General features: G+C 37.8%; 2 long non-coding RNA genes across 2 annotated transcripts in view; both read right to left on the bottom strand.

Annotated features, from left to right (window-relative positions):
• The window catches only part of LOC132686510 (uncharacterized), a 33,639-nt gene extending 23,982 nt beyond the window's left edge, over positions 1–9,657 (bottom strand). Inside the window, exon 1 of the long non-coding RNA XR_009613720.3 lies at positions 9,436–9,657. This is a non-coding gene — a long non-coding RNA (uncharacterized LOC132686510). The remainder of the gene's footprint in view (positions 1–9,435) is intronic.
• Positions 1–14,283, bottom strand: part of LOC144614815 (uncharacterized) — a 374,779-nt gene that overhangs the window by 146,454 nt on the left and 214,042 nt on the right. The gene's annotated exons all lie outside the window — the stretch shown is intronic.

The following is a 14,283-nucleotide window of genomic DNA, read 5'->3' as shown; positions in this document are numbered from 1 at the left end:
CCATCATTTACTTCCTGTGTGTCTTTAATAAAACTACTTAAACATGGTTAGTATTAGAATTTTCTTCTATATAATGTCATTAGTAATATCTACTAGGGTGCCTGGGTGGCTCAGTTGGTTGAGCATCTAACTCTTGGTTTAGGCTCAGGTCATGATCTTGCAGTTTCATGGGTTCAAGCCCCGCATCAGGCTCTGCGCTGGCAGTGTGAAGCCTGCTTGGGACTCTCTCTCTCTCTCTCTCTCTCACTCTCTCTCTCTCTCTCTCTCTCCCTCTCTCTCTCTGCCCCTCCGCCACTTGCACTGTCTCTCTCAAAATAAATAAATAAACTTAAAAAAAAGTAATATCTACTTAATGGGCTTGTTAGGAAAATTAAGTGAGAAAATTAACAAAGAAGGTCTCATACATGCTAAGCACAGATTAAGTGCACAAAATATCAGCTGAGCTGGTTAATCAGAATGACCAGTTGCCGCTGGCATTGTCACTTCTGGCAGAACTGGCGCCACAGCAGTGGCTGCTTTTTTTTATCATGTACTGAAAAGAGCTCTCATTTCTCAAAATTCCATCCCAGAAAAAAAAAAAAAAAATGACAATGTGTGTTCTGATTTCAGTGCCCTGAAAGCTCCCATATAAAAATACAACATGAGCTATAAACCCCCAAATCCTCAAAGTCATTCTACCAACTACCAACTAAAACACAGAATTTTCCCAATTCCTCTCCTGTATTCCAGACAGTTAGTGAGAAGGTGCTGGTAAAAATAGTAGTTCCCCCTAACACAAATTTGTTGACCTTCTGCCCTTTCTAAATGTGTTTCCCTCTTCTACATTTGAAGAACTATAATATTTCATCTTTCCCACTGAATAACCAGTGACTACGTAGGCAAGCCATTATCTGAAATGATGGGAAAGAAAAAAGAACATTCCCTAGGAAATATTACCCACATCACTAATTTAGCTGGAACACTGTTGATTCACTAAGAGACCTATCTACCTCTGCTAGAGAAACTGGTGCTTCTGAAACACTAAGAGCCCAAGTAACAAGCACATAGCTGGAACAACACTGGCAAGTGGTCATAATAAAAAGTTTGAAATAAAATACTATTAGGATATTACTGTAGAAAGACAAATTGAATTTGCTTTTCAAAAGTTAGCCTACAATTTTTAACACATAGACCACAGAGAGTGAGCTGGAAAAAAATGTTTGGAAGTGTGACAATAAACTGCCTAAAATCTGAATTTTGAGAAATGACATGAGAGGAAGAAGCCCTTTTAGTTAAGAAAGAAAAAGAAAAAGATAAAGAAATAATGTTGCAACTTAGATGAACATAGGACTTTGACTACTGAGAAAGACAGGAAAATATTAACAGATAATGGAGAATAGGGATGCAAAAAAAGGGAATCTTTTAGAAACTTAACCATATTACCACACCGTGATAACGATCCAAGGATCTTCACATTTCAAATTCCAGGAGTTGTTTGTCATTCCTTTGCTTACTTGATCTATCAGCTGCATTTAACACATATAGACCTCCTCCTCATGATAATATCTACTTTCTTCACTTGGTTCCATGAGATCTCACTTCCCACTCCTCTGACTCTTTACTGGATCACCCCCTTCTTCCCAATTTCTCAATATTGAGGTTCTTCTCTATCTGCACTTTGTAGGTGCTCTCACCAAGTCCCGCTTATGTACTAATGTCCTCCAAGTTTCTATCTCCAGCCCTCACTTCTCTCCTTCAGTCCAGACTCCTGCATCCAACTCTGTTCAGTCTCTTCTCCTGGATACCTAATGGGGCCTTGATGATAAATTTAAATTTAAATGATAAATTTAACATTTATCAAACTGAACAGTTGATCTTCCACCCACTTACCCAAACCTATTCCTCCTTCCAAAGCCTTCTGCATGTCACTTAGAGCCACCATCATTCACCTGTTGCTCAGCCAAAAGCCTTAAAGTTATCCATGACTCCTCTCTTTCTCTCACATCCTATATCAAACTCCTTCATAAATCCCTGACAACTCTATGTCCATTTAGTATTGTGAAGCAAGCTGTGTCTTATCACCTCCTTTTGTCTAGCATTCTTCACTTTTTATATTTTCTATTTTTTTAATGTTTATATATTTATTTTGAGAGAGAGAGCATGAGTATGAGAGGGGCAGAGAGAGAGGGAGAGAGAGAATCCCAACCAAGCTCCACATTGTCAGTGCCTTGTCCTCCACTTTTTAAAATCGCATGGCTCGTATGTCGCTATTAAGCATTATATTGTTAATTTCTATATTTGCTTATGGTCTGCACTACCATTCCCACTAGAATGTAGGCTCCATGAGGGCAGGAAATTGTCTGTTTTGTTTTCTGCTACACTTCTAGTATTTAGAACAATTTCCAAAACATGATGGGAACTAATAAACAGTTTTTGAATAAAACAAATTACTAATTGAACATGTATAAATTATTTATTTAGTCATTTACAAGTGACTTATAATATGGATGTAGTCAATCTCAATGAAATCTCTTGATTTTATAAAATCTCCAGCAGAATTCCCTACACACCTGGCTGGTGATAATGAACAGTGTTCTGGAGTCCACTTCTATTTGTATGAGCAACATATCACTTACATACAAATGCAAATGTAACTTACATCAATAGTAACTAAACATGAACTCTCACCAGCTCATTTCGAACTATAAATTAATAAAATATTTCCTATAAATATGGAGGTACATAGACAAAGAAACCACACAAGGAAAAAACAAGTGGTTAGTATTCACACATGTGGTTATCAGCCTGGGATCACAAAACCAAGATAAGAAAAGATTAAGGCCAAATCCTTTGATTCACCTCCACATGACCAACCTACACAGTTTCCACAGAAAACAGAGAACTTACTGGAGGCACCTATTGTCTTTCCTCTAGTGTTTTCATTGGATGATATGAGGTCTGCTCACTAAACTTTTCAGTGAATAGGTCCTGGAAGAAACACTTTGGGGGATTTGCTGAATGACAACATAATGAATCCATTCTTCCTCACATACCTTAAAAGGAGTGTAAGTGTCTTAAAAAAAAAGAAAGTCATCCATAAATATCAAGTTAGTTGTCCTTAAAAATTCCAGGAACTAAAAGATTCTCACCATTAGTCACTTTCCCAGGAGCTCTATGCCATTTACTTCTGGTCAAAGATCAGGAGAGTCATGGAGGGAAGGCAGATGCTCAGCTTCAAAGACAAATCCTGGGGTTTTCTCAAGGACAATCCCCTTCTCTTGAGCAGTTTCAAGTACATTTAAAAAGTAGGCACATGCGCAGAGATACACACACACACACACACACACATACACACACACACACACATTTAGAATCATGCTAACTTGGATATACCACAAAAGATTACAGGAAACACATGTATCATTCATGCATTCCCCTAAGTTTTTTCTTTCTGATTTATCATTTTCATGTTTTGGAATGGATAATTAAACTAAATATCTGAAAATTTGAGTGTTTGCACATATGGGAAAGATTTAATCATAGAAAAGCAGGTTGTTAAATTACAACAAGGATTTTTCCTTTTTCCTTTATTTTTCATTCATATTTCACACTCTGAGGGAGAGCAGAGTCAGAATGTCCTCCTCTTCAGCATGGGCTTTTTGGGTGCCCAATACCAAAGAGTTGCTACTGGCCCACGCAAACTCTTAAGCTGAAAATATCTATAATAAAATAATTATTAAACAACCACAAGGCCACTTTTTACTTACTTAAAAAATATTTATCGAACACCTACTTACTTAAAAAATATTTATTGAACACCTACTCATGCAGGCACCAGGTGAACAGCAATAGACAAAAAGACAAAAATACCTGTTCTTGTGGTAATTATATTCTAGTGTTAGCAAACAATTTTAAAAAGTAACAAGTAAATATATAGAATGTTAGGTGATTATAATTGCTGTAGATGAGAATAAAGGAGGGAAGGAAAATAAAGTGTTTTGAAGAGTCACAATATAAATATCATAGTCAGGCAAGACTTCATTGAGAAACCAAGATATAAACAAAATTTAAAAGAAGTAAGGGATGGGGTGCCTGGGTGGCTCAGTCGGTTGAGTGACCAGCTTTAGCTCAGGTCATGATCTCATGGTTTGTGAGTTCGAGCCCTGTGTTGGGCTCTGTGCTCACAGCTCAGAGCCTGGAGCCTGTTTCAGATTCTGTGTCTCCCTCTCTCTCTGCTCCTCCCCTGCTCGTTCTCTCTCTCTCTCTCTCTCTCTCTCTCTCTCTCTCTCTCTCTCTCAAAACTAAATAAACATTAAAAAAAAATTTTAAAGAAGTAAGGGACCAAGTCATCCAGATATTCAAGAAATATTATTCTAAGTGGGGAAAACAATAGTCAAGGAAAAAATGTCAGTGGAATGAAGTATTCAAGAAGGACATAAAGTTAGAGACATTATAGAAGGTCGGACTGCTTACAGCCCTGTAGGGCATCATAGTGACTTTGGCTTTGCTATGGGTAAAATACAAAGTCAGTGGAGGATTTTGAGCAGAGGAGTAAATAATCAGATTTTTTAAAAATTCTCATTCTGACTGCTATATTGAGAATAGACTAAAGGTGACAGATGAGATGGGGGAGAAAAAAGGAAGCTTGGATAAGAGGTTACTGATATAATACAAGTACAGGGAAATGAAAGCTTACACCAGGTTAGTAGCAGTGGAATTGATATGAAGGAATCAGATTCTGAATATTTTAAAGACAAAGCTGACAGGATGTACTACAGACTTGATATGAGAGGTATGGAGATTTACTCTAAAGATTGTCTCTAAAGGAGCACCAACAAAATGGAATTTTTATATGTCCATGGAAAGCAAAAGGAATTTGACAAACATAAGGTAAGAGTGATGGGAAATACGGACATCCTAATTTTGAAACACCAATTAAACATTCAAGTTAAAGGGAAGATATTCAGGGAAAGATGGAAATTTAGGAGATATACAACATATGAATGGCATTAAAACCATAAGGATGAATGAGATGACTCAAGAATTAAATCAGAACAGAATAGATTTGAGGACCCCACCAAACTTAAGAAGTCAGGAGATGAAGAGGAACCAGCAATGGGAAATGAAAAGAAATGGCCAGTGAAGTAAAAGGAAAACCAGACTCGTCCTGGAAGACAAGTGAAAACATATTTCAAGGAGGAAGTGATAATCAACCATGTCTGATTTTGCTCTTTGTTCAGGTAAGAAGGGGATTGAGCATAGATCTTGGTTTCAATGACAGAAGATTTCAGTGACATAGACAAGAGCAGTCTGTGGAATAATGAAAGCAAAAGCTTGAGTCAGAATAAAATGGAAATGAAGAAATTAGAGATAGTGAGCACAGTTTATGCTATTATGGAAATTTACCAGAAGAGAGAGAAAAATCAGGGCAGTAGTTGAAAGGGGATAATGTGATCAAGAAATGTAACTTTTCTTAGTAGGAAAAGAGAATTAAGGACTCAATCCATATTTACATCCTGATGAAAAAGATCACATTAGCAGAGAGAAAATTCCGGAGTAAAGAGAATTTCTGTAGCAATATCCTTCTAGAAAAGGAAGAGTTAGCTCTGGCCTTCACCAGGGTCGATTCCTCCATGGTAACAGCAGAGAAAATAGAATAAGTAGGCCCAGAGGCCAAAGGTTGAATAGATGAGGTAGTGGGAATTTGCAGAAATTCTCCTTTAATTGCCTCTATTTTCTCAGGAAAATGAGAAACAAGATTATCACCTGATAGTAAAGGTTCAAAGAGTAGAACTCATAACATAATTCAAGAGAAAAACAACAATAATGTCCAGAGAGAAAGATCTGAGACCTGCTTGTAACCTGCCATCTGTTTAAAGACAAACATCTGAAAAATAAATAAATAAATAAATAAATAAATAAATAAATAAATAAAGACAAACATCTGTATCGGGGCTCAAGACAGGATAAGATGTGTTGATGTACCAGAGTATCCATCTGCAACACAGCCGTGAAGAGACGAAGAGGGCCGTGTACTTAGAGCTGCACTTAAAGGAAATGAAACTCAGTAAAGACAAGTCAAATCTGGCTGATAACTTCTGCCTCCAGTTCTGCCCAGACTCAACCATTAACACCAACAGGTTTCAGTTTTACCACCAAATACTTCTTGTGTATTTACACATATTTATTTGTCAGGGGGAGGCATGTGAGGAATGGAGGAGTATTACTTTGTTTTATTTGTTGCTTTTTAAAAAATTTTTTAATGTTTATTTATTTTTGAGAGACAGAGAGACAGAGAGACAGAAACCAAAGTGGGCTCCAGGCTCTAAGCTGTCAGCACAGAGCCTGATGCAGGGCTCAAACCCACAAGCCATGAGATCATGACCTGAGCCAAAGTCAGACACTTAACCAACTGAGTCACCCAGGCACCCTGTTTTATTTGTTTTTAATGAAGAATCCCAATTTACTAGGCTTTTATATTTCTGTTATAAAAACTTCTGTTTTATATTTCTTCACAAAATATGTTGTATTTCAAAATTGGCCTAAAGTTGACCGTTTTTACATAAACTACACTGGATTTCTTTCATACTTCAGTGGATAAAACTGACATGTTCCTTTTTGAATTAGAACAAACCAGCTGCATATCAACACAACAAAGAGATTTGGTGTGAATGAAATGAGTCACATTCTGTAATGAAAACTATATGTATGAAGCTTATTGTTCCATATTCTACATATTAACTATAGACGTTATATCTTGAACTTTGATAATCTCCAATGCTTATTCATTCATTCAGCAAACATTTATTAAGTACCTACTATGTATCAGGCACAAAGTTTATAACAGTGAAGAAATAAAGATCCTTGCTTTATGAAGCTTATTATAGTCAAGAGAGAGAAATATAGATAATAGATAATCAACAAAATGTTAAAAATATAAGAAGGTCATGAGGTGACTGGGTGGCTCAGCTGGTTGAGCATCTTACTTAGGCTCAGGTCATGATCTCGAGGTTCACGAGTTTGAGCCCCATATTGGGCTCTGTGCTGAATGCTTAGAGCCTGGAACCTGCTTTGCATTCTGTGTCTCCCTCTCTCTCTGCCCCTCCCCTCTCCTGCTCTCTCTCTCTCTCTCTCAAAACTAAATAAAAACATTATTTTATATATATATATATGTATGTATATATATGTATATATATACATACATATATATATATAGTGTGTGTGTGTGTGTGTGTGTATGTGTGTGTCATAAGTACAATGAAAAAAAATACATCAGAGTAAGAAAAATGGGAAGACAGTCTGCAATATACATGGTGTGGTCAAAGTGAGTCTCACTGAAAAATTAACATTAGCACAAAGATTGTAGCTGATGAAGGTGAAGTCATAAAAACTCTAGGGAAGAGAAAGCCAAGCAGAGGGGACAATAAATACAAAGGTTCCGAGAAGAGAGAGTGCCTGGATTGTTCCCAGCAGTATGAGGGGTCAGCTTGAGAGATGTGAGTGAGAAAAAGAGAAGTTGAAAAAAGGACTGGTTACATTAACTGGGGGGTCCTGTGCGACATTTAAATGTAGAGCTCTCTGCTCAAGATTATTAAAAATTTCATACTATCTACTGTGGAGCGTTAAACCATTCATGGGCACCTTCTAATTACAGGACATTGTGTGACTGCACAGGTCAGACATCCACGAAGTTGAATTTGGCAGGACTTAAGTTCAGGTCAAATAGTAGGAAAGTGAGGGAACATATTCTGGAGGGTTTTCCAGGTCCTCCAAAGAACTTTGACTTTGACTCTGAGAGAAATGGCACATCATTGGAAGGTTTTAAGCAAACTTACAGCATCTGAGTTAAATTAGTTTAGGGCCCAAAGTGGAAGCAACAGCCTGGCTAGGAGACTACTGCCATAATTCAGGTGAGAGATGATGGTGACTTGGTCCAAGGACAGTGCTCATGGAGGTAGTGAAAATTTCCAGACTCTGGACACACCTTGAAGACGAAGCTGACAAGGTCAGTGATGGGTTTTATGTAAGGAGAAAGAGAAACTTAAAGAGGCATGAATAGGGATGACTCCAAGGTTTGTGGCCTGAGGAACAGGAAAACAACGGGAGTTGTCGTGAACTTAGACAAGGAAGTGTGACAGAGACAGAGGGGATGGTGGTGGAGACAGACATCAGGAGTTCAGTTCTCAGCACAGAAGTTTGAGATTCCTCTTAGACACTTGACTAGTGGAAACAGTGAGTTGGCCGTTGGATACATGAATGTGGTATTTAGAAGAGTGGTCAAGCTGGAGATATAAATGTGGAAGTAATCAGAAAGGCCTTAATTCTTCAGTGCAACCAAAAGTAAAAGTCTCAACTGCTCTAGATTCTTCAAAAGTTCTAGATTAATTGAAATTCTCCTTTGTGTGCTACATTGATCTTGGCTAATGACATCTTGTACTATTTACTTTATACTCCATTTCCATTTTATTAAAAAGGTTCCCCCCCCCCCCCTCATTTAACAGCATGACTTGGCTGAAACTGAACAGCAAAGAGTTGGGGAAAACTGTTTCTAAATATCACAATTGGTTTTCTGTACCAGTTGCTGACTTTCCTATTTGATTTTGGAACACACTATTTTTTTTTTCTAATCTCCCAAATGGCCCTTCTATTTCATAAATGTAAAGAAAATTTTCATCTATTATATTTATAATGTCATCATTAATGTAAATGAAGAAAATAAATATTCTGTCTTAGGAATGTTAACTGGTAGGTTAAGCAAAGGTTGCATATTATTTTTGTTAGTCAAAGAGGAAAAGAAATTGTCAGGGATGGGTGAGACTAACAATGGATGGTGTCTGGACTTTCGCTTGTACCTAGTAAAAGAGTTGGGTTTTTTGTTAGTTTTAGGAGTTGCTTGTGGGAAATATGGAATAGAAGGAACTGTCTTACAAAGAAAAGGCATCGTGAATCTGTACATTCAAACAATGCTGTGCAAGGACCTGGGTGTCAAAAAGAGGCAAGAGATTCGAGAGAGAGGCATTTTTTCCTAAACCTGTTCAGAACCAAATCCACAATTCCAGCACATCTGGGAGAGGCTATAGAGACAGCCCCCTTAGCAGGATCCCTCTCAATTCCTGAGAGATGCCCTCAAGAAAAGAGATGCCCAAAGAAAAGGGGCTGCGGGGGATGGCTGAAGACAGGAAACACCAGCAACAGGAAGCAACACAAGAGAGAGGAGGAAATGAGGGGCCATATGGTGGCTGTTTGTGAGGCCCCCTTTGAGGAGCTCAGAAATAATCTGAGAATGATTTATAGGAGAGGTTATTCAATAATTATAATGAGGGAGGGTCAGAGTCATTGTAGTTTACTTCACTGTGTATTGATACGAGAGGTCATTTTTACCCCCAGCTTTTTAAAAGATGCATGAACATATATATATTCTAGTTCCATATGGAACCTGAGGTACTATGTACTTACCAGCTGATTTCTTTGAAATTGGTTTCCTGGCAATATGTTCTGCTGGCTAAGTAATGCAGCACCACATCTTTTCTCTAAGCTGAGTGAACTGCATCCATTATTTTTTCCAGTCTTCTCCACATCTCCTTTTTCCTGCCCTATGTCACAGTGGGAGCAGTGGATAGAAAGAGAATTTTCATAATCGTAATCCAAAATGAATACAGATTTCCCCTGTGTAAATATTTTATACCTCACTCTACTCTTATATTTTAACAAGATGAAGAAAACCTAGAGGTGTTACTATTTAATAGCTCAGTATAATGTGGGTTATAATAATGTTGACAGTGCTTATAACTTCAATGTAAAATAAAACTTTTTTTTTCCAGAAATTTGCATTAAACTTATTCTCAGGTTTGAAGATGGCCTCTATGCTAGGGTTTATGAATGAGTGGGAAAAAGCAAATTGATACTAACACACAAACAGAAGAGGAAATACATCTTTTCTGTGTGCTTCAAAATATAATTTTGTCCTCCAGGCTCAAGGTGAGTATAACATGACTAATTGTTTTCTGTGTTTGATAACGAAACTCTGAAAATATGTAGAAAAACACTGTAATGTAAAATTGGTAATGTGAAAAGAACAAAAATACTTCTGGATCATGTCATGTACATGTTAGGTAAGTTGTTTCTGATCATTCATGCAAAATAGAATCTCTCCATCTTGGCCCCGTAGACACAGGAGCTGGATAATTTTTTGTTGTGGGAGGCCATCCTATGCACTGTACCATGTTCACCATCATCCCGGACCTCTCACGACTCCCTGCTCAGTCATGAAAATCAAAAATATCTCCTAAAGATGTAAAATGTTCCCTGGGTGGCAAAATCACCCTTGGCGGAGAACCACTGATACAAACTCTACTAGTTTGCAGTCTACAATAGAGAACTGAATTCATTTTCATAAAATATTTTGTTATTCTTTCATTCTGAGCAACCATTTTGAAGTTATCAGTCAATGGAAAACAACAAAAGTGTGCCAAAAAGATAATGTAAAAACATCCTATCTCCTAAAATTATTAAATGACGCCATGCACACTGTCATTTGATGAGGCATACAAAGTATCAGTTATACTGGTGTCATAGTCCTGCCACTCATAGATGACACAGTTGACTAATCTACTTCCTTAGCCTAGAAACAGCAAGTATCAGGCCGTTTTTTTGTCCACTCAGTAGGATCTATGTCTCATTAAGCTGGGCAAAAGGCAGGAAGACCACAGAATTATACTATAGGTTTGTTTGGTTTTTTTTAATCTGTTGGTTGTTAATCTGTTTACTGATAAAAGCTGAACTTTGAGCATGCCTTACCACTGACATCTTTTTAATGCAATTAACTTTCAGGTCAGACTTTTAAAAAGCTTTGCCAGTTGCTTACATTTCCATTTCTTATGGAAAAAGTCACAGTTGGAAACTTCTAACTGAATCATAAGTAAATCCGAACTACTTTTCTCTTTTGTCCACTGCATTCTTATCTTTTGTTTTGTGCTTGTAGAAAAACGAAGCTGTACAGACTTCATGCACATAAAGCATTTCTTATGAGGAATATGAGAGTCTCTGTAGCAAAACCTGTTTTCAAGACCAGACGAACATGCCTCTTATTTTGAATAATATTTGGTACAATAGCAATAATGTCACAGAATTTGATTAGTTCTTACAACTCCTATATTTACACTTGTTGTAGTTGAACTTTGACCCTGTTTTGCTAACTTTCATGTGATTGAGGGAGCTTACGGCAAGCTGTTGGCAAAGCACAAGCTAACAACAGCACCCTTCCACCCCTACCCCAGGGCGGGATAGGCCTGAGGTTCCTTAGGCACTCCTGACTGCCCAAGAACAAAGGAATCGAGAAAACAAATGGTAGCTGATAGAGATCACAGTCATACAAGACAAGAGTCTCCATCAGTTTACAAATGTCTTAGTAAGTTACGAGAAAAAGGCAATCTTATCAATAGCCTAATCTCCAGAAACTTATAGACTCTATTTCCAGGATCCTCATTCATAATGACGTGGGGAACAAAGACAAGAAGGAAATGGCAGGTAAAATAAAAAATTTCCTTATAACCTGCAGCACATTGACAAATCCTTGAGGCAAATACAGAGTAGAACATTTCTCCAGGAATCCCCTACTCTCTTGATGCCTTACTAAAGGGTAAACAACCTTAGCCTGACAATAGCAAGGCCTCCAGTATTTTAGGAGTCTTCTTTAGCACATGAAAGCCCTTTTAGAGGCCTCTGTTTTGCCTTTACCTCCCCCAACTCCATAGTATATAACCAGTCACCCTTCACAACCCAGTGCAGCTCTTCCTGCCCATGGATCCTGCTCCTGTGCTTTAATAAAATCACCTTTTTACACCAAAGATGTCTCAAGAATTCTTTTTTGGCTGTCAATTCTGGACCCCCACCCTATCAATTGTATATGAATGGCTCAAAAAAAGAAAAGAAAAGAATATTGGACAATTCGATGCTTGGAAATAATTCTGAGACAATATTTCATTCAACAGATATCTTTTAACTTCCTCTACTTATTATGCATTTTTTCTATACCTCCCACACTTTTTAAGGTATATTCCAGACAGGAACATCCAGGTGGTGATAGTTCTAAGAAAATTGATATAAACAGGAAAAAAAATTTTTTTAATTTATTTTCTTCTTGTTTTAATGAGGAACAAGAAAAAAAGAAAAAAAGAGAGAAAGCATTCTTCCTCTCTTCATAGGCAGGGCAGATGAGAAAACAGAAAAACAGTGAGAAGTAGATACTCTCTACTGTTAGGGAAACAACCAGATAGTGAGACAAATGGAGTTTTCTGTGTTCTGCAAAGTGAAACTTCTTCATTCTCTTGAAAGTTTTCAACTTTTTAATTTGATTTTTTTTGGTGCAGGCAAAGGATTTATAAAAACACATTTCTCCCTCTTTAATTAAAAAAATAAAAAGTATTCAATAGCAACAGTCTGAAGAGGAGGAAAAAAAAGGAAAGAAAACAAGAGAAGCCACAAAGCCCCAGCTGCACTTAGTTCCTGTTCACTCAGTGCAGCTTGTGACGTAGGCTTGTTGTATTTTGAATTCACAGGTTAGAACAGTTCATTCAAAGAGGAAACTGGCTTCAGCATAATCTGCAGAAGAAAATAGCATTCACAGAACTGTTATTTGAAAAGGTGCACAGAAAGCTGTATTTCTTATTTAAATGAACTTCACCTTAGCTTTAAAGGGGAGGGAGGGGCTAGATACATTTTATGATAGGTAACTTCTGATTTTAAATTTGAACAAAGTTGCATAAACAATTATTAGAATCTGAGAGTCAAACACCAAAACCAGAGTAGCTGAGAGTGTGGGGTCTCACTGCTCAAAGGAGGGGTCTGGAAGAAGGGGTCATTGCTTTGCCTTGGCCTTGCTTTGATTTCCCAGAGCTGGGAGATGAGCCATCTTGTTTACTTCCAACCACACCTCTGGGGTGAGACTTAAGCAGCTCTAGTTGTAACATTGATATTAAACTGAGGTCCCTGAGGCTAATGTTGGGGAGAAAACATTTTTAATCTATCCTTCTGGATTTCTTTGGCTGGTATATTGATATAAGACAAATTAACAGGAGAAAAACAAATTTAATTGCATACAGACAGAAGCCCCACAAGAATATGACACCCAAAGACGATTTGGGTAATTGAGGTTTATAAGCCATCCTGAGTTAAGAAATGAGATAGGGGTCTAGGACTTCAAAGGGGAGGGTAATTCACAGGACAATAAGAAAAGCAGATGTTTGGTAATTAGATGTTTGTCCTGCTAGATAGGTAGGTCATTCAGATCAGACTCCATCTCTGATAATAGCTTTCTTTCTGGGCAAGTCCCCCTATCTAAATTCATTTACGTAGTTAAGGAAGAGGTCAAAAGTTTTTTTGAGTCTGCTGGGGCTTGATTGCCTTCAACTCAAAATAATCCACATGATGCTAAAGTGGCATATTTCGGAGTCTGTTACTTTGCTGTTCCTCAGTCACACCTTTGAAACTTCCCCAAGAAGTTTCACAGTCCATAAATGCAGTTGGTAGATTGCTTCATCTCACTGAACCAGTCTCTTAGTCCTGAGAATAGGTCAGTTCAGTTAAACAGTGTGTCTCATTTCAGGAAGTGGTGATGCAGGTAAGTTTCCAAAATGAGACCTATCATGCAAGGTTGTTTTTTTTTTTTTTTTAAGTTTATTTATTTATTTTAAGAGAGAGGGAGGGAAAAAGCATGAGAGCAGGAGAGAGACAGAGAGAAGGAGAGACAGAGAGAATCCCAAGCAGACTCTACACTGTCAGTGCAGAGCCTCACACAGGGCTTGAACTCACAAACTGAGAGATCACGACCTGAACCAAAATTAAAAGTCAGAGGCTAACCCAGATGAGCCACCCAGGCACCCCAGTCCAGTATTTAATAAGAGGTGTTTCTCTGCAACAAGAGAAACATAGTGGTTAATGATTAGAACAGACTATAATCCTGGTTTCTGAGTTCTGAAGGCAATCAGTTGAGATTTCTAGATGTCTGCCTTGAAGCATCTCAGATGGAATGAAGACAGGCATTGGCAGTCTGACAGATTTTCCTGGTTCACAGTTTGAATGTCTCTGGTGGTCTTTCTGAGTGACCACACAGCAACAATCCATGCATGAGCTATTGTGGTGATTTCTCATGAGTTTGTAACAAGTTGCTCACCCTTAGTTTTGAAGGACTTGATGGGGTGGGGGAAGGCAGCTTTTGTTTAGTGATTCCAAGCCAAAAAGGTAGGAGAAAATTGGGAATGTTAGTTTGGAGAGTTGTAGCCAGATATGAGGAAACAGAAGATTTCA

This window comes from Panthera onca, chromosome F1 (genome assembly GCF_046562875.1).
Source record: "Panthera onca isolate mPanOnc1 chromosome F1, mPanOnc1 haplotype 2, whole genome shotgun sequence".
In the NCBI taxonomy this organism is placed as follows: Eukaryota; Metazoa; Chordata; class Mammalia; order Carnivora; family Felidae; genus Panthera; species Panthera onca.
Note: the sequence above shows the minus strand (reverse complement) of the source record. Positions and strands in the feature narration are given on the sequence as shown.